Source organism: Mustela putorius, unplaced genomic scaffold (genome assembly GCF_011764305.1).
Source record: "Mustela putorius furo isolate JIRA1106 unplaced genomic scaffold, ASM1176430v1.1 tig00003858_pilon_pilon_pilon, whole genome shotgun sequence".
NCBI classification, from domain to species: Eukaryota; Metazoa; Chordata; class Mammalia; order Carnivora; family Mustelidae; genus Mustela; species Mustela putorius.
This window is the reverse complement of record NW_025422010.1, coordinates 27,085,038-27,110,626: the sequence shown is the minus strand read 5'-3', so window position 1 is coordinate 27,110,626 and position 25,589 is coordinate 27,085,038. Positions and strand designations below refer to the sequence as shown.

The following is a 25,589-nucleotide window of genomic DNA, read 5'->3' as shown; positions in this document are numbered from 1 at the left end:
ATACATGTTTGTGGTAAAAAACAATGAAAATAGTACCAAAGGGCACACAGTGAAAAATAAGGGTTCCCCCACAGTAACACCCACCAACGGCATACCACTGTGGCCAGTTTATGGAGTATTTTCCAAGCATATTCCATGCACATCAAACATATAGATGAATATATAAATCCCTTTTGTATACAAAACAACATTCCATGTCTTCTTTTATTCACTGAATAGATCCTCTTTTTTCACTTCATGGTCAAAAGATGACACTGAGTTCTCTTTGATACTATGCTTATTCTGTTTCCAAGCTTTCTGAATTACATTTCCTTCAAGGTATGCTTCAATATAACCATAATGAAAAGGCTGAGGATTATCTGACCCCACTCTGTTATTTGGATCTATCCCAGGTAGATATTTGGTTCAGTCAACAATATTGCACAGCTTACAGGTAGAAGGAAGCAGAAAAAGATACAGAGGAGGAGAAATGACTAAATCACACACCAGTACTCATTAGGGCAGGAGTTTACAACTGTAGATTGTGACCCACAGGGAGGTTGTGAAATCCATTTACCGGGTTTAAAAGTCCAGGATTCATTAGAATGCAAGAAAAGCAGGATAGAAAACAGGCACAGCACCTATAGAAAAGCTAAGTATTGTCTTACAAAACATTCCTGCCTGCGGTACATTCACAGGCATGTGTGTACTGGTTTCCGAAGCGAAATCTATCCCCCAACCTGAAGTCACAGAAAAAAAGAAAAAAAAGGAAAAACATTGTTTCCAAGTTTACTCCTTAGGAGAACAAGTCCATTACATCTTAAGAAAAAGTTTGAAAAAGTCTGAGAACCAGTTTGTTTTTTGGAGATTCAAAACTCATACCAGGAAGTTCTGCGGTGAAGCTCGTTTAACCAAAGGTTTCCCAAAGACGGGCTGCAGAACTCTTCCCTGTGTTCCAGAGATAGCGTGAACCTCCTCCAGCAACAGTGCAGGGAGAAGCACAATTTCATCTGTGTTGTCATGGCCTCCAGCTTCTACTGGCAAGCTGTCTTCTTTGAGAGTGCTAAGTCCTGAGCCTGATTTTGATCTCCTCCTGTCTAGCCCTGAATACTACAAAGAGGGCTAAGACTGCTTCTCAAGTTTCCTCCAATCTGGACATGCTAAGGTAAACAGTCTGGGGCCAGAATGCAAGAACCCAGGGTCTTCCCTTAGTAATTCCTTCTGAGGCTCTGCTGGTATTTACATAAGGAGCACTGGCTTAAGAGCTGAGTCCTAACATCAAGGAGTGATGCAGTAACAACTAGTCGTCATCCTAGACAAATTACTTAACTCCTCCATGTCTCCAGTTACCATATCTAAAATAAGGAGGCTGGACACTGATTTTGGAGGTCCCATTTTGCACAAGTGTTTGGGTCTTTATCTGGTATTTTAAATTTTCACAGTAATCCTGAAAACTTCTCTCCAGCCTATCTCCCCTGCCTTCCTTCTTGACTTACTTTCCAAAGTTTTATTGAGAGTCTGCTCTTTGCCAAGCATTCTATCAACTGCTGAAGATATGATGGTGCACAGATAATTTTTACATCCCGTTCCCAGCAATAATCTGCCTGGACAAAATGGTGTTTCCTTAACTCTGTCCAGTCTTGGCCCATGTGAATTTTGAGAAGGATATTCTTGCTCCTGATCCCTCTCATTACTAGAGAAAACATCTACTTTGCTCAAAAATAAATAAGTAAATCTATGACTATATTTACATTAGAAAATAGATTGTGTCAGCTTTCTATTTGGGATACTTCCCCAATAATATCCCCATGTTCTGTTGGAGAAGGCCCATGATATCTGTAAGTTTTGCCACCATACAGTGGGTGGTCTCAGTTCTTCTTACATTCATGCTCTGAATAAGACCTATCCAGTGGAATTTTGTGCAGGCAAGAATCACTTCTGAACAGCTGACAGACTGACTCAAAATTAAGTGAAAATGCTTGCGGATGCTAATATAACCATTCCTTAAAAAGGGTGACATATCCATGTTAAACCTAAATATCAAATATACTGAGAAGGTGGACACAAAACTAAATGTCCCATAATCTTTAATTGTATATTCTGCAAGTTTTCTTTAAAACACACATACACACACACAAACAGAAAAACAAAATAAGCAACATATGCTGGCTAATCTTTTAACATTCAGAAATACTTGTGGAATGCCTGCAACATACATGACAGTCACTGTAAAACCTTATTTTTAGAAAAATTCCTATGTGTTAAACGACATTAAAAAGGTATACTCTGGGGGGTGCATGGCTGACTCAGTCAAAGGAGCATGTGACTCTTGATCTCGGAGTTGTGAGTTTCAGACCCACGGGTAGAGATCACTAAAAAAAAAACCAACCAACCAACCAAACAAACAAACAAAAAAAACCCAAACTTTAAAAATAAATACATAATAAAAGTATACTCTCCAAAGGATGGAAGATGATCATTGTGCTGTACTTTGTACTGATCAGATCACATCTGGAATGCTGTTCAATTCTAACACAGAATTGCTCTATTTTTAGAGGATTACGGACAAATGAAAGTGTTCTCAGAGAAGCAGGGGATAATGGAAAAGAAACTTAAAGCCATGCCAAATTGGATCGTTAAAGAGGTGTATATTTTTAGTCTAGAGAAGAGCAGATTATAAGGGCACACAGTAGCCAGCTGGCTGTCTTTGCATTTGTGAAAAAAGGTAGTATTTTTGCTATATATTGCTCTGGAAACCAAAATCCAGACAAAGGGTAGAAGTCATGGGAGGCATGTTTCAGCTCACGCTCAGATGTGGATTAGACCTTTAGTTTGGTACTTGATCACCAGGGGCAATCAAGCAGAGGCTAACCTATCACCTGCCTGGAGTATTGTAGCTTTTAATTCTATTTTCAATATTAGGTTTTTATGTCCCTTCTTGCCCTTTGATCAGTCAGTGTGAAACCCAGAATCTGATCAAGGGACACACAATTCTGCAAGACATTTGAAGAGCTTTAGCTGGTACTAGTTGGTACAGAACCTCGGGTTTTTTTTTGGAACCATGTTATTCGCAGTAAACTGACTACAATGTTGTGCATGACCTCATTCATATTTCTGATGTGTATTTCCAAGCAGAAGTACTGTAAAATATCTCATCTTAGGACCTCAAGGACATAATTTCAAGATATGTATAACTCGCAGAGCCAGAAAAGCAGTCTTTTGGCTTTTTAAGAATCGAAACTTTAAGAGGATTTCCTTAAAATAGATGGAGTTCAACTTGCCCTGCAATTTTCTGGAAGAAAACCTGTTACCAATTTTCAGAGAATCAGCCTGGAAAGTGCTCCCCGACTTTCAGGAGGAGGATGAAAATCGCACCCCATGTGTATCACATCCTGTGTGTGGGGAGAGGGACTCCATCAAGTGTCACTCATGGATACGTGCCCTGAGTGAGGGTTGGGGAGTAGGGGACAGGACGAAGCCAATGAGGGCATATGGCATAAGAAGAGAGAGTGGGGGAGGCTGTGCAGGAGGGTGGAGCTCTGCAGGAGACGTGAACGACTGGCATGGCCTCTGCAAGCAAGGCTTTCAGCATTCAGCAGAGCAGTGAGAGTAAGCACAGATCCATGCAAGGAGACCGGACAGAGTAAGAGTCCTTTCCTTTCCAGAAGGCATTTAAACTGCACGAAAGAAGAATTGTATAGTCTCAGATTTCAAGCCATAGGTATTGAGGAATAGAGAAGCCCACTGATTCTGATGGTAAAAATATGACTTTATATTTGAATACTACCTTTGAAACACTATTTTGAATTGTGTAGTATTTTGAATACTATTTTTCAAAGTTCTTTGTCATTTAATGGGACCAGATATAACACAGTAGAAACTTCAAGAGTCTTGAAATTTTTGGAATCCCAAACCTGACTAATGGCTACAAAATTCAGGGTATCAAATGTCTTGGTAAAGCCAGAGAATTTAGTGGATATCACTAATGCCTCTGCATTTTATTTTTGTAGTAACCTTTAAAAAGATCAAGTCCCATATTTCACTATTCTCACCTATTGCGTATTTTGGAAGGTTAGAGTTAGTTTTGTGGTGCAAAATTCTGTCCAGAGGGGAACTGGGCCAGGATATTGCTGCCATAGCTTAAAGGCATGAACAGCAGGTCCAAGATGTATTTTGTAAGTTTATTCTGGTATATATATATATTTAAAGATTTTATTTATTTGACAGGCAGAGATCACAAGTAGGCAGAGAGGCAGGCAGAGAGAGAGAGGAGGAAGCAGGCTGCCCGCTGAGCAGAGAACCCTATGCAGGGCTCGATCCCAGGACCCTGGGATCATGACCCGAGCAGAAGGCAGAGGCTTTAACCCACTGAGCCATCCAGGTGCCCCTAGAATAGCAATACTTTTTAGACATAAAATGGAAATGGAAATTTTGTAGAATAGTGAAATGACAGGATCTGAGTGTCCTTATTTTAGGGTAAAACACTTTCATAGTACTTCCTATTATCTATTTTAAGGGTCAAATACTGGTTATTTTTAACATGGTAGAAAATTGAGACAAATGTTTGAAAAATTCAATTCTTTATTCATATACTTTTCTTGCTGATCCCCGAGTTTCCAAAATGAAGCAAACAAAATAAAACACAACCAAGTTAATCATAGTTATTTGGACAGTTCAGACCAAAGGGGTCATTTGGTTTGAATTATATGGTTTGCCTTCCCCAATTAATCCTTCTACCTTGCCTATAAGGTTGCTAGCTTAGAAAAACAAATGAGTGCATTTTCCAGAAGGTAAGATGACTCAAGTGACTCATTTAAACTCACCTTGGAATAACTCATCTTGCACTTAAAGCAAGTACTAAGTATTAAGTGATACTGACAGAACTCTACACCTAACAACTACAGAGTTTTTCTCTTTGCTTGCACCTTTCAAATTTCTTTTCAAATTCATGTTTACTCATGAATATTGACTCAAAGACATTGACTCATTAAAAACTATCTAATGCGTCAATCATAATCATGTAGAAAATGCTATTTGGCTACAGAAGTATTAAATTAGAAATCACAAACGAGAGCTCGGTATATTAGGTTGCTCAGGCTACTACAACAAAATACCATAGAGTAGGTGGCTTAAAGATTAAGGTGCCAGCAAATTTGGTTTCTGGTAAGTCCTCTCTTCTTGGCTTGTACATAGCCAACTTGTACTGTGTCCCCATATGGATGCATGAAGAGAGAGAGGAAAGGGGACAGGGCTCTCTGATGTCTCTTCTTAGAAGGACACACTAATCCTACTGGATCAGCACCCCACCCTTATGACCTTATTTAACTTTTTTTTTTTTAACCTTATTTAACCTTAATTACTTTCTTAGAGTCCCTTCTTCAAATATAGCTACACTGGAGGTTAGGGCTTCAACATATGAATTTTGGGAGGACACAAATGCTCAATCCATACTACTTGGAAAACCTCAAATATCTAGAAGTTAAAGAACAGGGGCACCTGGGTGGCTCAGTTGGTTAAGCAACTGCCTTGAGCTCAGGTCATGATCCCAGCATCCTGGGATGAAGTCCTACATTGGGCTCCCCCTGCTCTGCAGGGATTCTGCTTCTCCCTCTCCCCCTTCTGCTCAGCCTGCTGGTGCACTCCTCTCTCTATCAAATAAATAAATAAAAATCTTTGGAAAAAAAAAAAAGACGTTGAAAAACAAACTTCTTAGTGTCCATAGATCAAATAAGAAAATACAGAAAATTGGAAAATATTTCAAACTGAGTAACAATGAAAATACAAGGTAGCCATTCTGGGAAGGATGCAACTAAGGCAGTGCTCAGAGAAACATTCATAGCTTTAAATTCTTTTTCTTTTTTTTTTAAGTTCTATTTTTTGAGACACAGAGAGAGAGAGCATGCACACACAAGCAGGGAGAGAGGGCAGAGGGAGAGGAGAGAAAGAATTTCCAGCAGACTCACTGCTGAGCATGAAGCTCCAATGCCAGGCTTGACGTGGGGTTTGATCTCACAACCCTGAGATCATGACTCCATCTGAAATCAAGAGCTGGATACTCAACCAACTGAGCCACCCAGGCAACCCTATAGCTTTAAATTCCTATATTAAATACAAGAAAGGTCTGGGGCGCCTAAGTGGCTCAGTTGGTAGAGCATGCAACTCTTGATCCCCAGGTGAGACGTTAGAGCTCCACGCTGGGCATAGAGTTAACTTAAAAAAAAAAAATAAATAAATAGAAGAAAGGTCTAAGATCAGTGATCTAAGATTCTACCTTAACAACCTTAAAAATGGAAGGGCAAAGCAAACCCTAAAAGTGTAGAAGACAGGAAATAAAGCAAAGAGCAGAAATCAATGTAATAGGACACCTCAAACAAGAGAGAAAGTTAATAAATATAAGAGTTGATTTTACATTATTCACTAGTAATGCTAAAAAGGTTAGAATCATCAAGCCTTCGAAAAGTAATCAAGGGGAAAAAAGAAATAATACAGTACCATCAATAATAAGAATGATACAGTAATTACCATAGATCCTATAGACATTGAAGTAACAATAAGAAGATATTATTAAAACATTTTACCAATACATTTGATGCATTATATAAAATGGAAAATTTCCTAGAAAAATATAACTTACTAAAACTGATGAAGATGAAATAATATTTCAATCCTGCTATACAGTAGTCCCCTCATCTTCAGGGTCTATGTTCCAAAACACACAGTGGCTGAAACTGAGGATAGTACCAAGCTCTATATATCTCCTGTTTTTTCTATACATACACACCTGTGACAAAGTTTAAATCATATTAGGCACAGCAATATATTAGCAAGAGCTAATAAAATAGAACAATTACACTAATACTGTAACAAAAGTTATGTGAATGTGGTTTCTTGCTCTTTCTCAAAATATCTTATTATATTGTATTCATGCTTCTCATGATGATGTGAGATGATAAAATGCCTGTGTGACCAGATGAAGTGAGATGAGTGATGGAAGCATTGTGACATAGCATTGGGCTACTACTGACCTTCTGACCATGTCAGAAAGAGGGTCATCTGCTTCCATACTGCAACTAAAACCATGGAAGGCAAAACAGACATAAGAGAGAACTACCTATATATTAAGGGAATTGACTTTGTCATAAAAAACCTTTCCATGAGGGACGCCTGGGTGGCTCAGTTGGTTAAGCAGCTGCCTTCGGCTCAGATCATGATCCCAGTGTTCTGGAATGGAGTCCCACATGGGGCTCCTTGCTCAGCAGGGAGCCTGCTTCTCCCTCTGCCTCTGCCTGCCTGTGCTTGCTTTCTCGTTCTCCCACTCTCTGACAAATAAACAAACAAATAAATAAAATCTCTAAAAACAAAACAAAACAGAAAAACCTTTCCATGAAGAAAGCCCCAGTGTCAATGATGAATACTGATATATTCAAGAAAGAGATAACACCAATCTTACATAAACTCTTTTAGAAACAGAGGAAGAAAAAACAGTTACTGATTTGTTTTATATGGCCAGCATAACCAAAAAAAAATTGAAGACTAACATCTTTCATGAACAAATACTTAAAAATTATTAATAATTAGTCAATAAAAGCCAACAATATGCAAAAGGGAAAATATATCATGATCGAGTAGGGTTCTACCATGGAATGCAAAATTGGTATAACACTTGGAAAATCAGTATCATTCACCATATTAACTGAATAGAGGATAAAAATAACATCATTTCAACAGATGCGGAAAATGTGTTAGACCAATCTCAATATGCACTTGTGATTCCTTTAATACCTGAGTCATGAGCACAACCAATGGTTAAATAGTGAATGTTTTCCTTCTAAAGTTCAGGATCAAGTAAAGGACACTCTTCTTCATTACCTCCATTCAAACTTGTGATGGAAGTCTTAGTCATTGCATTAAGGAAAGAAAAATAAATATAAAACATGAAAATCAGGGATGGATAATGCTATCTTTGTTGATTAAGTGATTTTTTACTGGGGCGCCTGGGTGGCTCAGTGGGTTAAGGCTCTGCCTTCGGCTCGGGTCATGGTCTTGGGGTCCTGGGATTGAGCCCTGCGTCAGGCTCTCTGCTCATTGGGGAGCCTGCTTCCTCCTCTCTCTGCCTGCCTCTCTGCCTACTTGTGATCTCTGTCTGTCAAATAAATAAATAAAATCTTTAAAAAAATAAATGATTGTTTACTTATAAAATGCTAAAGAACACCAGCTAGAAATAAAGGAGTTTAGCAAGGTCATAAAGGTAAAACGTCAATACACAAAAGACAATTATATTTTTATACGCTAGTAGCAAACAATTGGAAATTGGAAAGGAAAATATTTCATTCACAATACTACTACAAAACATTAAACACCTAGGAATAAATTAAAAGATATGCAAGACTTTCTCACTGGAAGTCTCTTTGCTGAGAGAAATTAAAGACCTAAATAAATGGTGAAATATGCTCTGTTCAATATTGTTAAACTCTTAGTTCTCCCCAGATTGACGTGGAGAAGCAAAAGATCCCAACATCATTCTAGTGGGGTTATTTTTTGCAGAGATTAATGAGCTGATTCTAAAATATGACTTAGAACATCCAAAGTAAAAATTTTCAAATGCTCATTCTAGGAATATTTATTGATAGGTGCTATGGAACAAAGTAATTTTAAAACAAAAAGGACAAAATTGGAGGACTTCAGCAACCTGAGTCCAAGACCTACTATAAAGTTAGAGTAATCACGATGGTGCAGAATAAAGATTCCGGAATTAGAAAGTCAGATATATGGGAATTGATTTTCTACATAGTTGCCAAGGCGATTCAGTAGGAAAGGGAAATACTTTTAACAAATGATGTTTTAATAACTTGATATCCTTATAAAAAAAAATAATGTCGACTCTGTCTTGAACCATTTACAAAGTTTATTTGAAATGGATCATACATCTAAACATCAAAGCTAAAAACTATAAAACTTGTAGGGAAATCTTGGGAAAAACTTATGTCACCTTGACGTGTGTTTTTGGGGATAAGTTTAAAAAAGTAAAATTATAAAATAACAAGGAAAACATATAAATTTAAACTTATAGATCACTGAACTCTTATAAACAAATACATCTATGCAACCACTCCCTACATTAAGATCAAGAACACTACCAACACCCAGAAGCTTCTTCACCAAAGTTTTCACCACTTTTCTAACATCTGTCACTATAGTTAATTTTGCCTATTTTTAAAAATTTCATAAACATGGAATCATATAGTATGTCTTTGTACGTGTAGGATTAGTTCATTCCTTTTGAATAGTATTGTATCATACGAATATACCCCAACTTATCCATTCCATTATCCATAGTTATTTTCAGTTTTTCCAGTTTAGAGCTATTATCAATAAACTCCTATGACCCTTCTTCTTTTTTTTTTTTTTTTAAAGATTTTATTTATTTGACAGATAGAGATCACAAGTAGGCAGAGAGGCAGGCAGAGAGAAAGAGAGGAGGAAGCAGGCTCCCTGCAGAGCAGATAGCCCAATGTGGGGCTCGATCCCCGGACCCTAGGATCATGACTGGAGCTGAAGGCAGAGGCTTTAACCCACTGAGCCACCCAGGCGCCCCTCCTATGACCTTTCTTGTACAAACCTTTTGAAGCACATATCCCTATGTGTTCAATAAGTATTTAAATGGAATTGCTGGGTCTGTAAAAGTGTGTTTGGCTTTATTACATAAATGAGATATAAGGTTTCTCTCAGGATTCTGGTCCAGATAAGCAGGCCAGTAGTGGATTTAGTTTCCAGAATTCTAGGTGTAAAGAGCAGCCACAGCCAATGGGGCTGAATCTCCTTAACCTCCCATAGCAGAATATAGGAGTTCCAGTTACTCCTGATTATTGTGAACACCCAAGAACTGGCAATAGCACAGTGTTAGCCAGTATGTTGTGTGACAACTGATGTGGGGCACCCTTTTATTTGCTTCTTAAGCATTTGGATGTCCTCTTTGGTGAAGCACCAGTTCAAATCATTTGCCTATTTAAAAATTGCATTGTCGGTCTTCCCTACTGATCTGTAGAAGTTCCAAATATGCTCTGGATACAAGGATTTTTTTGGTCATACATCTATATTGTGAATATCATCGCCTCTTCTCTGATTTGCATTTTCACTCTCTTCATAGTATATTTGTTGAATAGAAATTTTAATTTTAGTCAAGTCCAATTTAGTAATCTCTTTCGGTATATGTCTTGTGTTATGCTTTAGGAAATCTGCATATCCTGAAGTCTTTGACATATTCTCTTGTTATATTTTAAAAAAAGGGTTTTTTTTCTCTTAGACATTTAAGTATGAGCATCTGGCATAGATTTTTGATGTCTGTTTTTGAAAATTGTGTTCTGATCTGCTGATCCATTTTCTATGTTTGAATCAATACCATACTGTTTTTATACCTGTATTTAAAAATTAGTTTTGATATCTGATAGTGTAAATTCTCAACTTTGTCTTCTTTCTTCGATATCAAATTTTTCTTAGCCCTTTAGCTTTTGATATAAACTATTTATTATTATTTTTTAAATACTATGACAAAAATCTTTTTTATACTTATATTTTTATATTTTGCATTTTTATATTTTATTTATTTACTTAGAGGTTTTATTTATTTGAGAGAGAGAGAGAGCACACAAGCAAGGGAGGGGCAGAGAGAGGGAGGGAGAATCAGGCTCCCAGCTGTGCAGGGAACCTGACACTGGGCTTGATCCCAGGACCCCAGTATCATGACCTGAGCCGAAGGCAGAAGCTTAACTGACTGAGTCAGTTAAGTTTTAATAATAAAACCCCTGTTTTATTATATTTTTTATTTATTTAAGAGAGGGATGAGCACAGTAGGGGCAAAGGGAGAGGGAGAAGCAGGCTCCCCCCTGAGCAGGAAACCTATTGTGGGGCTCGATCCCAGGAGCCTGAGACCATGACTTGATCTAAAGTCTGGTGCTTAACCAACTGAGCCCCCAGGCGCCCCTTTGATACACATTTTAGAATGAGTTTTACTAAATTTTTTATTTCTGCAAAAATTTTTCTTTAATATGCAAGGAATTGTCATCTTTAAAGTATGGAGTTCTCAAATCTATGAAGATTTATTTGATTTATAACCTTGATTTATTATCTAACCTTGATTTATTTGAATCTTCTTTAATTTTTCTCTGTGATGTTTTGTTATTTTCTGAATATAGGTCTTGAATAGCTTTCATTAATTTTTTTCCTTAAGGATTTGATATCTTTTGATGAAACTGTAAGTTACATTGTTTTAACATTTTATTAATTTTTTAGATTGTATTATGCAGTTTTTTCCCTAGTATATAGAAATACATGTCATTTTAATATATACTGAACTTATATCCAGTGACCTTACTGATTATTTGATGCAAAAATGATGTTTTGCGTTGTTCTGCAAATTTCTGTTGCAATGTTCTGATTTTCATGTGCACAATTATATCATCTGTGAATAATGAGTTTTATCCTTTCTTTCCATTCTTTATGGTTCTTGTCTTTCTTTCTTTTTAAAGATTTTATTTATTTATTTGACAGAGAGAGATCACAAGTAGGCAGAGAGGCAGGCAGAGAGAGAGGAGGAGGAAGCAGGCTCCCTGCTGAGCAGAGAGCCGGATGCGGGACTTGATCCCAGGACCCTGAGATCACGACCTGAGCCAAAGGCAGCAGATTAACCCACTGAGCCCTGTTTTTCTGAATAAAAGTGGTGACAGTCGACATCCTTTTCTTTTTCCCAGGAGGGCTTTGAGTATTTCATCATCAAATATATTTTCTTTAGGAGTTTGGAAGATACCTCTTATCAGATAGAGTATATCATTTTTCCTTATTTGCTGAGAGTTTTTAGCATCAATAGGTATTTTCATATGAAGGGATATTAAATTTTACCAAATGTTTTTTAGGATGAATTGAAATTATTGAGTGATTTCTCTCCTTTGTTTTGTTATTGTGGTAGGTTACAATGACTGGTTTTACAAATGTTAAATGAACTTTATGTTCCTTGGAATAAACCCAACTTGGTTATTGTGTCAACACCTTTATCTACATGTATTTAATTTGTTAACATTTTATTTACAATTTTTGCACCTATGTTTGTGAATAAACAAGATTTCCTTGTTTTTGTAACTGTCAGATTTTGATATCAATATTATGGTGGTTAGATAAAATGAGTTGGGAAGTATTCTTTCTCACTTATCTAGAAGAGTTTAGGATACATTTTTTCCTAACATTTTAGATAGAATTTACTAATAATGCCACTTGGGACTTGAGTTTGCTCTGTGAGAATTTTTTTTTAAATTATAGATGCAGTTTCTTTAATAGTATAATATTATACACATATTCTGTTTCTGTTGGTTCCCATTTTATAAAGGATTTGTTCGTTTGATCTAAATATGCAAATGTATTAACACAATTCATTCTCTTATTATCTTTTTAATGTCTTTCACATCTTTTTGTCTGAGTTTTCATGCTTATATATGCACCTTCTACCTTTTTTCTTGTTACATCTTGCAAAGGTTTGTTTGTTTTAAACATTTTACTTATTTATTTGAGAGAAAGAAACAGAGAGAGAGAGAGAGAGCACAAACAGGGAAGTAGCAGAGAGAGAGGAGGAAGCAGACTTCCCACTGAGCAGGTATCCTGATGCAAAGTGGAGGCTGATCCCAAGACCTGAGATCAAGACCTGAGCTGCAGGCAGATGCTTAACTTTAATGACTGAGCCACCCAGGCAATCCTGCAAAAGACTTTATAAAAACTTCAAAGATAGGGGTAATGGGTGGCTCAGTTGGTTAAACGGCTGCCTTGGGCTTAGATCATGATCCCAGAGTCCTGGGATCGAACCCATCGGGGTCCCTGCTCAGCAGAGAGCCTGCTTCTCTCTCTCCTTCTGCCTGCTGCTCTGCCTACTTGTGCTCTGTCAAATAAATAAATAAATAAAATCTTAAAAAAAAAAAACTTCAAAGATAAACATTTTGTCTTGTTGAATAACCCTAATTTGTTTTCTATTTTTTTGATTTCCGATCTCATCTGTATTATTTCCTTCTTATTTTCTTTATATTTAATTTGCTAATTTTCTTTTAGCTTCTTTAGGTGGATGCATAAATAGTTGACTGCCAGTATTTCTTTGATTTTTAAATATTTAAATATTTAAGTCTCAAATGTCCCTCTAAATACTACTTTAGCTGAGTTCCATAACTTTGAGATGATACATTTTCCTTACCATTTAGTTCAGAATTTTTCAAATTTCACTCTACGTAGCCAGGAATTATTTATAAGTATGAAATCTCCATGGATTTGTCGATTCACTAGTTACATGTTATTTATTTCTAGCTTAATTTCTCCATAAAGAATATACTCTCTATGATTGTAATCTTTGATATTTGATTTTTTTTTTAAAGATTTTATTTATTTGACAGAGAGCGAGATCATGAGCAGGTGGCGAGGAGCAAGGGCAGAGGAGAAGCAGGCTTCCTGATGAGCGGGTGCCTGATGCAGAGCTCTATCCCAGGAGCCTGAGATCATGACCTGAGCTGAAGGCAGACGTTTAACAGACTGAGCCCCCAGGTGCCCGATATTTGATTTCTTGATTTCCGACCTAGCATATGAGTTATCTGAATAATTTTTTCATGTGTATTTCTAAAGAATGTGTATTCTACAGTTGTTGGACTGTATTTTATTGTACTATATTTTATGTAATGGGTAGGTCAATTTTTTAAATTGCCTTATTCAAATAGTAAATAACCTTATCGACCCTTTTCTGCTTGTTTTGTCAATTATTAAAAAGATTTGATTTTTCCCTACTTCTTCAAATATTAGCTTTGTATATTATATACATATATATTATATATATCATGCAGTATTTGTCTTTCTGTGGTTGGCTTATTCCATTTGGCAAAATGTCCTCAAGATTCATCCAATTTTTGCATGTTGCAGAATTTTCTTCTTTTTAAGGCTGAATTATATTCCACTCTACGTATATACCATATTGTCTTTATTCATTCTTCAGACAATGGACATTTAGTTTATTTCCATATCTTGGCTAATATGAATAGAGCTATGTGGGACATTAGTGTGCTAATATTTTTTCAAAATCCTAATTTTAATTTTTCTGTATAGTTTCCAAGAACTGGGATTGTTGGATCACATTGTAATTGTTTTTATTTATTTTTTTTAGATTTTATTTATTTATTTGACAGGCAGAGATCACAAGTAGGCAGAGAGGCAGGCAGAGAGGGGGGGAAGCAGGCTCCCTGCTCAGCAGAGAGCCCGACGAGGGGCTTGATCCCAGGACCTTGAGATCATGACCTGAGCCAAAGGCAGAGGCTTTAACCCACTGAGCCACTCAGGCACCCCTGTTTTTAATTTTTTTTAAAGATTTTATTTATTTATTTGACAGGCAGAGAGAGAAGGGGAAGCAGGCTCCCCACTGAGGCAGGCAGAGAGAGAGGGGGAAGCAGGCTCCCCGCTGAGCGGAGCGCCCAATGAGGGGCTCAATCCCAGGACCCCGGGATCATGATCTGAGCTGAAGGCAGAGGCTTTAACCCATGGAGCCACCCAGGTGCCCCTGTTTTTAATTTTTTGACGAACTTCTATACCATCTTCAATTGTAGCTGTACCATTTTGCATTCCCACCAACAATGTACAGAGTTCTAACTTCTTCATATCTTTGCTGACACTTGTCTTTTGTTTTTCTGATAATAGTCATCCCGAAAGGTATGAGGTGTTATTTCATTCTGGTTTTGATTTGGATTTCCCTGAAGATTTGTAACATTCAGCATTTTTTCATATGCCTGTTGATTATTTTTATATGTATATATATTCTTGAGAAATGTCTATTCAAGTCGTTAGCCCATTTTATTAGTTATTAAGTTTCCTTGCTATTGAGTTGTGAGACATGTTAGATATTAGGTTCGCAAATATGCTCACCCATCTCATATGTTGTCTTTTTATTCTATTGGTTCCCTTGCAGTGATTCCTTTACAGTGGAATTTTGCAGCTGAAACTATTTGAAAATCTCAAAATAAATCTCCTTCTTCTAATCTAATCTCTAAGTGATTATGCCTTTGTAACAACCTCTCTTCATCTGTATTTTACATTTCTTTCTTATTACCTCTCTTTCCTACTCTGCTTCACATCTGGGGAAAGATTACACAGGAGTGAACACAAGTGAACTTGTGTCTAGATGGTGAAGTAGAGTTCAGAACCACGGAGAGCAGCCTATATGGTTCAAACTTGAGTAGTCATGCTATGATTACAGAAGGACTCTTGGCCTTATTCTAAATCAATCTGTGCAGGACTATGAACACTTTTTCCATAGTTCTTGATACATGCCACTAAATTGCTTTTCAAAAGTGGGATTTACAGATTTCAAAAGTTAATTTACAGAGCTGCCAAGTAAAACTTCCATGATTTCTCTCTTTATATCCGTCTCTTGTTTATCTTACATGGGTGATGAAATGAGTGCCTACTATGTACTTGCTCTCAAAAAACTAAAAATTTAGATGGGGGAACAAATAAGAAAACAAATGATTATATTATAATGAGATAGATTCTATACTAAAGTATGCTATGAAACTTGTAGAAGTACGCGTTACTGCTAAACTTTAAAGTCAGAATTTTATCTCATGAGAAGGTAAATTTGAGCAGAATGTATTTGGGGGGCAAGAGACTGGTAGGAGGACAAAGGTGAGGTGAATATATATCCTAATGTGTCATGCCATGGATTTGGATTATGGGGAGCCACTGAAAATTTTTATGGAAGTGAATCACATGTTTAGATACACATTTTAGAGAGTGCACTCTAGAGAATGTAACTGAAGCTGGGTAAGACTGGAGGCTGAAAGTGAAATTAAGGGCTTTTGAAAAATTGAGGTCATATATACTATGGAGTACTATGCCTCCATCAGAAAGGATGAATACCCAACTTTTGTATCAACATGGACAGGACTGGAAGAGATTATGCTAAGTGAAATAAGTCAAGCAGAGAGAGTCAATTCTCATATGGTTTCGCTTATTTGTGGAGCATAAGGAATAGCATGGAGGACATGGGAGATGGAGAGGAGAAGGGAGATGGGGGAAATTGGAAGGGGAGATGAACCATGAAAGACTTCGGACTCTGAGGAACTAACTGAGGGTTTTGGAGGGGAGCAGGGTGGGAGGTTGGATGAACCTGGTGGTGGGTATTGTGGAGGGCATGTATTGCACAGAGCACTGGGTGTGGTGCATAAACAATGAATTCTGGAACACTGAAAAGAAATTTAAAAAATAAAAAATTTAAAAAATAAATAAAAAAGTTATGGATAGGAAAAAAAAAAGAACAATTGAGGTGAGGTATAATAAAACAGGAAAGTGAGGCAATAACTGAGAATGGAAAGAAGTGAGACTGATTTGAGAGATGCATAAGAACAAAAAGATAGGGGCACCTGGGTGGCTCAGCGGGTTAAAGCCTCTGCCTTTGGCTCAGGTCATGATCCTGGGGTCCTGGGATCGAGCCCCGCATCGGGCTCTCTGCTCGGCGGGGAGCCTGCTTCCCTCTCTTTCTCTGCCTGCTTCTCTGCCTGCTTGTGATCTGTCAAGTAAATAAATAAAATCTTAAAAAAAAAAGAACAAAAAGATAGGAGGGAAGATTTATCATTAATATAACAAAAAGCATATATGTTTCTCATAGAAAGGTTTTATTGAAACTCCATATGAGAAACATGATTTTTTTTTTAAAGATTTATTTATTTATTTTAGAGAAAGGTGGGGGCAGAGGGAGAAGGGGAGAGAGAAGCCCAAGCTAACTCTGCACTCAGTGTGGAGCCTGACATGGGGCTCAATTCCACAACTAATGCAATCATGACCTAAGCCAAAAGTCTGACGTTGAACAGGCACCCCGAAACATATTTGCTTTACGTATATGTGTGTGTGTATATATATTTTAAAATTCTAATTAGGTTATTCTTATTCATTTCTATGATTTTATGAACTTAGGAGTTGAATACTTTTATTCTCAAGGGTTTTTTTTTTTCTTTCAGTAAAATTGTCTGGGTTTTCTGAGTATATAACAACCTGATTTTCTTTCCCAATATTTATACTACTTATTTTTATTTCATTTGCCAAAATTTTCAGAACAATACTAAATATTAGTAGTAATTAACAGTGCTTTGTTCCTGATTTACACCAGAATGCCTCTGATGTTTATCAGCTGTGATCTTAAAAGTTAAGAACCATTGTTTAGAATCATGAGTTATTAGCATTCATACAATCCTTAATCTACAGGAGATGATTCTTGAGATCATAAAGGTTAAGTGACTAGTATTCCAAGATCTTAGAACTAAACAGTGGAAGAACCATGACTAGAATTTCTTTCCATTTATGGTTTTGTTGTTACCAAACTTTACAACACAACTTGTAATGGTTTTCCTCATCTCTAATCTTTTAACTGAAAATTATTGCAATTGCACTTTAAGTAACAAGTATATTGAGATCTAATTCATATAACATACAATTCATTCACTTAAATCATACAATACAGTGGATTTTTAGCACATTCACAGAGTTATGCATCCTACTGACAACTATTTTAGAATATTTTTATCACCCCCCAAAAGAAGCCTGGCAGTCCATATCCATAACCTTCCAACTCTTCAACTCCTCCCCACCACTTCTGCCCCCCAGCCCTAACCTATTTTCTATCTTTATAGATGTACCTATTCTGGATATTTCATATAAGTGGAATCATATGTGGTCCTTTATGACTGGCTTCTTCCATGTAGCATGTTTTTAAGGTTCATCCATGTTGTAGCCTGTATCAGTAATATTAATAATAATATTCTGTTGCATGTTATATACTTACTCATCAGTTGGTGAACATTGGGACTGTTTCTATTTTTTGGCTATTGCAAATAATACCATTATGAATGTTTATATATAAGTTTTTATGTGGGCATAAATTTTCATTTCTCCTAGATGGAAAAGTACTGCATCATATGGTAGCTCTATGTTTAGTAGCTGAGAAACTCGATGTTTGAGGAGCTGTTTTCCAGACCACGGCACCACTTCAACCTTCCCACTGGCAGTATAGGAAGTCTCAAATTTCTCCACACCCTTGTCTCACTTGTTATTCTTTGTTCTTTGATATAGCCATCCTAGTGGGTTTGAGGTGGCATTTTAGTATGGCTTTGATTTTCATTTTGCTGATGATTAATGATGTTGGACATCCTTTCATGTGCTTATTGACTATTATCTTTCTTTGGAGAACTCTATTCATATCCTTTGCCCCCCCCCCCACCTTTTTTAGAGATTTTGTTTATTTATTTACTTGAAAGAGAGAGAATGAAAGAGATAGAGGGAGAGCGTTAGAGAGAACATGAGATGGTGGAAGGGCAGAGGGAGAAGCTGACTCTCCCCTGAGCAGGGAGACCAATGCCAGACTTGATTCTGGAACTCCAGGACCATGACCTGAGCTGAAAGCAGTTGCTTAACCAGCTGAGCCACCCACATGCCCCTTTGCCCATTTTTTTTTAACCTTGAGAATATTTAAATATTTATTGACAGTTCAAGTTTTCTCTTTTGTGAAATGACTTTCTGTCACTTGTCTATTTTTCCATTGTATTGTTTCCTTTTTTTTCTTATTAATCATAGTTCTTTAGTGTAGATATGTATCTTTCACATTTGTAGCTTGTATTTTTGCTATCTTTGTGGTCTTTTGATGAAAAAAAGGTCTTAAATTCAATTATTAATCTTTTCTGTTAGGATAAGCACTTTTGGAATCTTGTTTAAGAAATCTGTCCCTCTTAGGGGCATCTGGGTGACTCAGTCAGTTAAGCATCCAATTCTCTTTTCTTTTCTTTTTTTTTTAAGATTTTATTTATTTGACACAGAGAAACACAACAAGAGAGGGAACCTAAGAGAGTGGGAGGGGGAGAGGGAGAAGCAGGCTTCCCGTTGAGCAGGGAGATTGATGTAGGGCTCTGGATCTGAGCTTTTGGCAGACACTTAATGACTTGAGCCACCCATGTGCCCCAAGCATCCAACTCTTGATTTTGGCTCAGGTTATGATCTTGGGTCTTGAAACAGAGTCCTGCATGGGGCTCCATGCTTGGCGCAGAGTTTGCTTGCAATTCTCTCTCTCCCTTTCCTATTGCCTTTCCCTCAATTCTCTTCTAATTACAGAAATAAAATCTTAAAAAAAAAAGATGTGTGAAAGGAAGGCAGTATAGTGTATCAGTGTATACCATATTAAAACAGATTGAAGAGGCAGGTTACCTAAGTTCAAACCACAGCTCTTCTACTTAGGGCTCTGAGACAATTTAACTAACCTCTTTTCCTTCAATTTCCTCATTTATGAAATGAGATGATATTAACAGTACCTACTACATAGGGCTCTTAGGAGGAATAAGAGCTGGTATATGTAAAATGTTTAAAACTATAGCAGGTATGTAAGAGGCATTGGATAAGTGTTTGCTATTATTATTTGCATTTTTATTCTACCTGATCTGATTTTTTAAAATGAATTAGGTTTTTGTTTCAAAGAGATAACCAATTATTAAAGCACCATTTATTGAATAATTCATCCTTCCTGCATTGTCTTGTTCACGTTTCAGGTTGGTCTATCCTGCATCTCTCTATTATATTTCATTGATCTACTCATCCACATCTGTCTTTTAATAACTGTGTTATAACCTTAGTGTGTCTGGCTTCCTGGTAGAATAAATCCCTCGACATTTGCCTTCAAAATTACCTAACTATTCTTAGAACTTTGGTTTTAAATATGGATTTTAGGATTAGTTTGTCAAATTCCATAAAATCTCTATGGGTATTTTGATTGAAATTGCATTGAACCTATGGTTTAATTCTGGTAGAATTGACTTCTTTATGGTGCCTCTACCACTACCAATGAGAGCATAAATTAAAGTTCTCCAAAAACATGTTTTCTCATACGACACACTTTCGGATAGGATTCTTATGAGCTATGTCTAGCTGACCAAAACCAAGTCAAATGATGATGCCTTAAGTCTAAGACCTAAAAATATAAGTTGGGCTTTCTACTTCTGGGAGACAAATGAAGAAATGAATAGCCACATATATATGATGAAGGTGCCTGTATATTTAGTTCACTGCACCATTCCCAAGTGAGTATATTTTTTTGAAGAGACATTATTTATTTATTTACGAGGGGGTGGAGCACAAGCAGAGGGAAGGGCAGTGGGAGAGGGAGAAGCAGACTTCCTACCGAGCAGGGAGCCGAAGCAGGGCTTGATCCCAGGACTCTGGGATCATGACCTGAGCCAAACTGAGACTCTAAACCATTTAAGCCACTCAAGCACCCCTAAAATGAGTACAATTTTGTTTCTTCCTTTTATTTTTTTGCTTTGTTATGTTTTAAGGTTTATTTATTTATTTTAGAGAGAGAGAGCTAGCACAGGGAAGGGCAGAGGGAGAGGGAGAGAGAAAATTTAGCTACACCTCACTGAACCTGGAGCCTGACATGGGGCTCGATATTATGACCCTGAGATCATGAACTGAGGCAAAACCAAGAGTCGGAAGCTTTACTGATTGCACTACCCAGGTGCCCCTTGTTTCTTCCTTTTGAAATCCTATAAGTTTTGCTTATTTTTTTCTTCTTTAGTTGCTCTTATAGAAAGCTAGAAAAGTACTGAATAGAAACAGTGATAATGGATATCTTTGTTTTATCCTGATTTTAAAGTAAATGATTCTTATATTTCACCATTGAGTATAATATGGACTATTGCTACATTTTTACCCAGTTATGGGAAGTAAAAATACGTAATTTAAAAGCAAATAGTAAAAAAAGCAAGCATTAATATTATCTCTTATTTTAGAAGTGTAAGGGAGAAAAATAATTATAAAAGATTTTTACCTACAGATTTAATTAAAGAAGATGTATATGGAGCTTAAATACTTGTAATAAGTATAAAATAGAATTATGGGCATCTGATTCATCAAAGGAGTCAAACTCTCACTCTTTGAAGATGATGATACTTTATGTGGAAAACCCAAAAGACTCCACCCCCAAACTGCTAGAACTAATAAAGGAATTCAGTAAAGTGGCAGGATATAAAACCAATGCACAGAAGTCAGTTGCATTTCTATACATCAACAAGACAGAAGAAAGAGAAATAAAGGAGTCAATTCCATTTACAATTGCACCCCAAACCATAAGATACCTAGGAATAAATCTAACCAAAGAGACAAAGAATCTGTACTCAGTAAACTGGAGAATACTCATGAAAGAAACTGAGGAAGACACAAAGAAATGGAAAAACATTCCATGCTCAGGGATTGGAAGAACAAATATTGTGAAAATGTCCATGCTACCCAGAGTGATCTATACATTTAATACAATCCCTATCAAAATACCATCAACAGAAATGGAATAAATAATCCTAAAATTTATATGTTATCAGAAAAGACCTTGAATAGCCAGAGGAATGTTGAAAAGAGAAGCAAAGCTGGTGGCATCAAAATTCCAAACTTCAAGCTCTATTACAAAGGTGTAATCATCAAGACAGTATGGTACTGGCACAAAGACAGACATATAGATCAATGGAACAGAATAGAGAGCCCAGAAGTGGACCCTCAACTCCATAATCAACTAATCTTTGACAGTGGAAAAAAATACAGTCTCTTCAACAAATGGTGTTGGGGAAATTGGACAGCCACATGCAGAAGAATGAAACTGGACCGTTTCCTTATACCACACACAAAAATAGACTCAAAGTGGAAGAAAGACCTGAATGTGACACAGGAACCCATCAATATCTTTGAGGAGAACACAGGCAGCAACCTCTTCAATCCGCAGCAACTTCTTCCTAGAAACATCCTCAAAGGCAAGGGGAACAAGGGCAAAATTGAGCTATTGGGACTTCATCAAGATAAAAAGCTTTTGCACAGAAAAGGAAACAATCAACAAAACCAAAAGACAATGGACAGAATGGAAGGTATTTGCACATGACATATCAGATAAAGGGCTAGTACTCAAAATCTATAAAGAATTTATCAAACTCAACATCCAAAGAACAAATAATCCAAAAAAGAAATGGTCAGAAGACATGAACAGACTTTTCTGTAAAGACGACATCCAAATGGCCAACAGACACATGAAAAAGTGCTCAACATCACTCGGCATCAAGGAAATACAAATCAAAACCTCAATGAGATACCACCTCATACCAGTCGGAATGGATAATAATTGACAAGTCAGCAATTGACAGATGTTGATGAGGATGTAGAGAAAGGGGAGCTCTCTTACACTGTTGGTGGGAATGCAAGCCAGTGCCATCACTCTGGAGAACAGTCTGGAGGTTCCTCAAAAAGGTGAAAGGAGAGCTACCGTACTACCCAGCAATTGCATTACTGGGTATTTACCCCAAAGATACAAATGTCATGATCTGAAGGGGCATGTGTGCCCCAATGTTTAATAGCAGCAATGTCCACAATAGCCAAACTGTGGAAGGAGCCTAGATGTCCATTGACAGATGAATGGATAAATGGTGTATATATATAATGGAATACTATGCAGCCATCAAAATTGAAATCTTGCCATTTGCAATGAGGTGGATGGAACTAGAGGGTATTATGCTAGGCGAAATAAGTCAACCAGAGAAAGACAATTATCATATGATCTCGCTGATATGTGGAATTTGAGAAAGCAGGCAGAGAGAAAGCAGGAAGAGAGGAAAAAATCAAATGGGATGAAACTAGAGAGGGAGACAAACCATAAGAGACTCTTAATCTCAGGAAACAAACCGAGGGTTGCTGGAGAGGAGGTGGGTGGGAGAATTGGGTTGGGGGGTGCTGATGGATATTGGGGAGGGCATGTGCGATGGTGAGTGCTGTGAATTGTGTAAGACTGATGAATCACAGACCTGTGTCCCTGAAACAAATAATATATGTTAATAAAAATAAATAAATGAAAAAAATAGAATTATGGGCTTTGGAGTGCAAAACTGTAGCTATGATTCACCCTTAAAATAATCAGGAAATGGATGTCATGTTAATTTTAGAACATTAATAAAAAATTTTAAAACATTCCAGTGCAGTAAATAAAATTAAAAAGGGGGGCCAATATATGGATTATATATTTAAGTCATTTTTTCCTCCTAGAGTTTTTTTAAAATTTTTGTTAAAAAAATTTATTTATTTATTGGACAGAGATCACAAGTAGGCAGAGAGGCAGGCAGAGAGAGAGGAGGAAGCCGGCTCCCTGCTGAGATTCTGGGATCATGACATGAGCCGAAGGCAGAGGCTTTAACCCCCTGAGGCACCCAGGCACCCCCTTCCTCGAGTTTTCTTTAATTTATTTTATTTGACAGACAGAGATCACAAGTAGGCAGAGGCAGGCACAGAGAGAGGAAGGGAAGCAGGTGAGCCAAAGGCAGAGGCTTTAAGCCACTGAGCCACCCAGGCACCCTCATAATGTAAAAGCTTTGAGCTTAAAAAACTTTTAATGTATAAATATGCTGGGTATCTCCTGACCTCCCACGCTCTGATATACAGGTAGCTATTACCTATGTGATATTATTATTACCTATGTGATAACTATGCAACTATTGTAATCAGGTTTTAAAGCCACAGTCTCTTCAATAAATGGTGCTGGGAAAACTGGACAGCTATATGTAGAAGAATGAAACTCGACCATTCTCTTACACCGTACACAAAGATAAACTCAAAATGGATAAAAGACCTCGATGTGAGACAGGAATCCATCAGAATCCTAGAGAACATAGGCAGTAATCTCTTCGATATCAGCCACAGCAACTTCTTTTAAGATATGTCTCCAAAGGCAAAGGAAACAAAAGCGAAAATAAACTTTTGGGACTTCATCAAAATCAAAAGCTTCTGCACAGCAAAGGAAACAGTCAAAAAAAAAAAACAAAGAGGCAACTCATGGAATGGGAGAAGATAGTTGCAAGTGACAGTACAGACAAAAGGTTGATATCCAGGATCTATAATGAACTCCTCAAACTCAACACACACGAAACAGGCAAACATATCAAAAAATGGGCAGAAGATATGAACAGACACTTCTCCAATCAAGACATACAAATGGCTATCAGACACATGAAAAAATGTTCATCATCATTAGCCCTCAGGGAGATTCAAATTAGAACCACATTGAGATATCACCTTACACCAGTTAGAACGGCCAAAATTAACATAACAGGAAACAACATGTGTTGGAGAGGATGTGGAGAAGGGGGAACCCTCTTACACTGTTGGTGGGAATGCAAGTTGGTGCAGCCTCTTTGAAGAACAGTGTGGAGATTCCTCAAGAAATTAAAAATAGAGCTTCCCTATGACCCTGCAATTGCACTCCTGGGTATTTACCCCAAGGACACAGATGTCGTGAAAAGAAGGCCCATCTGTACCCCAATGTTTATAGCAGCAATAGCCACAGTCGCCAAACTATGGAAGGAACCAAGATGCCCTTCAACAGACTAATGGGTAAGGAAGATGTGTTCCATATACACTATGGAGTATTATGCCTCCATCAGAAAGGATGAATACCCAACTTTTGTAGCAACATGGACGGGACTGGAAGAGATAATGCTGAGTGAAATAAGTCAAGCAGAGAGAGTCAATTATCATATGGTTTCACTTATTTGTGGAGCATAACAAATATCATGGAGGACAAGGGGTGTTAGAAAGGAGAAGGGAGTTGGGGTAAATTGGAAGGGGAGGTGAATCACGAGAGACTATGGACTCTGAAAAACAATCTGAGGGGTTTGAAGTGGTGGTGGGGGTGGGAGGTTGGGGTACCAGGTGGTGGGTATTATAGAGGGCACGGATTGCATGGAGCACTGGGTGTGATGAAAAAATAAGGAATACTGTTTTTCTGAAAATAAATACATTGAAAAAAAAAAAAAAAAGAAAGAAAGAAAGCCTATACTCAATAGCGCCATCTACCGTTGACACAATGAAATTTAATAATAATGGAAAGAATAACAGATTCTCAGATCTTCACATTGAAATGAATACAAGAAATCTTCTAGCCCCAACTTTCTAAACTTACAGGTAAAGAATGTGAGGCTCAGAAAAGATAAGGGATTTGTCAAATCCCCAGATTTCTTGCTACATTTCTGGAGGTGCTTTCAAAGGAAGAAAACATGGATAAACAATTTATCCTAGTGATCACATCTCTAGGGTTAAACTGTGCTGGTTCTCTTCCTGGCTCCAGGGCTGATTATCTTTGGAGAAATTAATTAACTGTTCTGTGCTTCAGTTTTTACATCTGAGAATTGGCAGTGCTTGTACTTCTCAGGGTTTATGTGAGAAGCAGAAGCAGCAGAGAATATAAAAAATTATGCTTGGTAGATAGTGACCAATAATGGTGATACTATTTCTATCCACAAGTGGTAGCACTATTTTTGGACCCCTCTCTGACTTCAGTGTCTGTGTTCTTTAAACTTGACTTCACCAGCCATCAGAAGAGACCAGCAATACCATACACACAAAATAAAACAATTGATGAATGTTTGATAACACAATATAGATATAAATATAAGCCCATTGACTTAACATAAATTTTATGGCATTCTTTTATATTGGGGAGAGAAGGAAGCTGGTTCTCATATTTAATATCGAAAAAGGGGTCCTTA

At 37.2% G+C, this 25,589-nt stretch overlaps 1 long non-coding RNA gene across 12 annotated transcripts in view; it reads right to left on the bottom strand.

Annotated features, from left to right (window-relative positions):
* LOC101693060 overlaps positions 1 to 25,589 on the bottom strand; it is a 31,969-nt gene that overhangs the window by 3,839 nt on the left and 2,541 nt on the right. For 3 of the 12 annotated variants that reach the window (XR_001177927.2, XR_001177928.2, XR_198754.3), the window contains exon 3: positions 6,614 to 6,760. The exons of 4 other annotated variants lie outside the window; for them this stretch is intronic. This is a non-coding gene — a long non-coding RNA (uncharacterized LOC101693060). Of the gene's footprint in view, positions 1 to 647; positions 4,212 to 6,613; positions 7,171 to 16,406; positions 16,461 to 25,589 lie in introns of those variants that run through there. 5 more of the 12 variants (XR_006602083.1, XR_006602082.1, XR_006602086.1 and 2 more) reach the window with 4 other exon arrangements.